General features: G+C 45.8%; 1 pseudogene; it reads left to right on the forward strand.

The window, feature by feature from the left end:
• The window catches only part of LOC119318935, a 17217-nt pseudogene extending 15752 nt beyond the window's left edge, over window positions 1-1465 (forward strand).
• The last annotated feature ends 1529 nt before the right edge of the window (window positions 1466-2994 follow it).

The following is a 2994-nucleotide window of genomic DNA, read 5'->3' on the forward strand; positions in this document are numbered from 1 at the left end:
AGAGGAGGGCCGGCCAGGGCAGGCCGCGCGCTCCCTCCCCCCCTAGTCCGAATAGGACAAGGAAGGGGGGGGGCGCCCCCCTTTCCTCTTTCTCCCTTCCTCCTTCCTTTTCCAACAAGGCAAGAGGGGGGAGTCCTACTCCCGGTTGGAGTAGGAATCCTCCAGGCGCACCCATAGGGCCGGCCGCACCTCCCCCTCTCCCTCCTTTATATACTGAGGCAAGGGGGCACCCCATGACACACAAGTTGATCCTCGTTATCGTTCCTTAGCCGTGTGCGGTGCCCCCTTCCACCATATTCCACCTCGGTCATATCATAGCGGTGCTTAGGCGAAGCCCTGCGTCGGTAGAACATCATCACCGTCATCACGCCGTCGTGCTGACGAAACTCTCCCTCAACGTTTTGCTAGATCGGAGCCCGAGGGACGTCATCGAGTTGAACGTGTGCAGAACTCGGAGGTTCCGTACGTTCGGTACTTGGATCGGTCGGATCGGGAAGACGTACGACTACTTCCTCTACGTTGTGTCAACACTTCCGTTGCCGGTCTACGAGGGTACGTAGAAAACACTCTCCCCTCTCATTGCTATGCATCACCATGATCTTGTGTGTGCGTAGGAATTTTTTTGAAATTACTACGTTCCCCAACAGCTTGATCTCAATCTCAACATATTAGATGATACAAATTTTGTTACAATACATGATATGGAGCAGCATGGCACATGTGTGCGAGGAAAACAAACCAAAAGGGTCCACAGATTAGCACTTCATGGAATAAGTGCATATTACAACACTAGCATTTCAATGGAACACATCAGGTCATTTAATGTTGTCAAGTGCAGTGCCAATAGTATGCATGTGCTTTTGATCTTTAATGTATTGTGTGTGCTAGTTATTGAGGACTGTGTTTTTGCAGAAGGTAGAAGTCTTGAGCATCTGAAGAAGTTGGTGCAGTTGAGGTACCTAGGACCAGTGAAGGCGGCAATGGAGCTCCTAGAAGGAATAGGACATTATCTGAAGTTCTTGAGATATTGGATGTAAGGGGAGGTTTGATTAGTGAGTTGCCAGCCTCAGCTGGTATGCTAATGTATTTGACGTGATTGTGGGCCAGTAGGCATACAATGATAAAGGGAGAGATAGGGAAAATGACATGCCTTGAAGAATTGGAGCTATATTCGGTGGAGAACTACCCAAACTTCTTGACAGAGGTGGGGAAGCTAACAAGGTTAAGGGTGCTCAAGATCCATTTCGAAGAAATAGAGGAGTGCGTCAGCAGGGCTCAGGTGGAATCTCTGTGCAACATGGACAAGATCCATAGTCTGATGATCTTGGCTGATGGTTATCATGAGTATTTGGCTGTTCCCAGTGGTAGCTTGGAAGGCTTGGCACCCAGTACAAAGCTCTATTCGTTAATTATGTTTACCATAATTATACCGAGGGTGCCATCGTGGATCAATTATTTAAGGTGATTTATATAGGTGGAATTAGGTATGCCAAAGAAACGAGGCCCCCAAAAGGTACTTGGTCGTGCACACCCTCAGGGCGCGCCCAAGTGCATTTTCGCCTACTCCTTTGCCTTATGACCTCCTCCCGAAATTTCTAGGGTCTTTATGTCCAGAAAAAAAATTCATAGCGCTTGGACTCCGTTTTGTACCGATTTCCTGGAAAACTAGAAACAAGCAAAAAATGGCAACTGGCACTTGGCACTGGTTTAATAGGTTAGTCCCATAAAATGATATATATTTGCATATAAAGCATCTAAAATTGATACTATTATAGCATGGCACAATCAAAAAATATGGATATGTTGGAGACGTATCTGAAGGAAATATGCCCTAGAGGCAATAATAAAGTTATTATTTATTTCCTTATTTCATGATAAATGTTTATTATTCATGCTAGAATTGTATTAGCCGGAAACATAATACATGTGTGAATACATAGACAAACAAAGTGTCACTAGTATGCCTCTACTTGACTAGCTCATTAATCAAAGATGGTTATGTTTCCTGACCATGAACAATGAGTTGTTATTTGATTAATGAGGTCACATCATTATTTGAATGATCTGATTGACATGACCCATTCCATTAGCTTAGCACCCGATCGTTTAGTATGTTGCTATTGCTTTTCTTCATGACTTATACATGTTCCTATGACTATGAGATTATGCAACTCCCGTTTGCCGGAGGAACACTTTGGGTGCTACCAAACGTCACAACGTAACTGGGTGATTATAAAGGAGCATTACAGGTGTCTCCAAAGGTAGATGTTGGGTTGGCGTATTTCGAGATTAGGATTTGTCACTCCGATTGTCGGAGAGGTATCTCTGGGCCCTCTCGGTAATACACATCACATAAGCCTTGCAAGCATTACAACTAAATATGTTAGTTGTGAGATGATGTATTATGAAACGAGTAAAGAGACTTGCCGGTAACGAGATTGAACTAGGTATTGGATACCGACGATCGAATCTCGGGCAAGTAACATACCGATGACAAAGGGAACAACGTATGTTGTTATGCGGTCTGACCGATAAAGATCTTCGTAGAATATGTAGGAGCCAATATGGGCATCCAGGTCCCGCTATTGGTTATTGACCGGAGACGTGTCTCGGTCATGTCTACATTGTTCTCGAACCCGTAGGGTCTGCACGCTTAAGGTTACGATGACAGTTATATTATGAGTTTATGCATTTTGATGTACCGAAGGTTGTTTGGAGTCCCAGAGGTGATCACGGACATGACGAGGAGTCTCGAAATGGTCGAGACGTAAAGATTGATATATTGGAAGCCTATGTTTGGACATCGGAAGTGTTCCGGGTGAAATCGGGATTTTACCGGAATACCGAGAGGGTTACCGGAACCCCCCGGGAGCTATATGGGCCATAGTGGGCCTTGGTGGAAAAGAGAAGGGGCTGCCCTAGATGGGCTGCACGCCTCCCCCGAGAGGTGGCCGGCCCCCTCCTCCTCTTTTCCCCCTCCGCGAATCCTATTCC

Source organism: Triticum dicoccoides, chromosome 6A, assembly GCF_002162155.2.
Source record: "Triticum dicoccoides isolate Atlit2015 ecotype Zavitan chromosome 6A, WEW_v2.0, whole genome shotgun sequence".
Lineage (NCBI taxonomy): Eukaryota > Viridiplantae > Streptophyta > Magnoliopsida > Poales > Poaceae > Triticum > Triticum dicoccoides.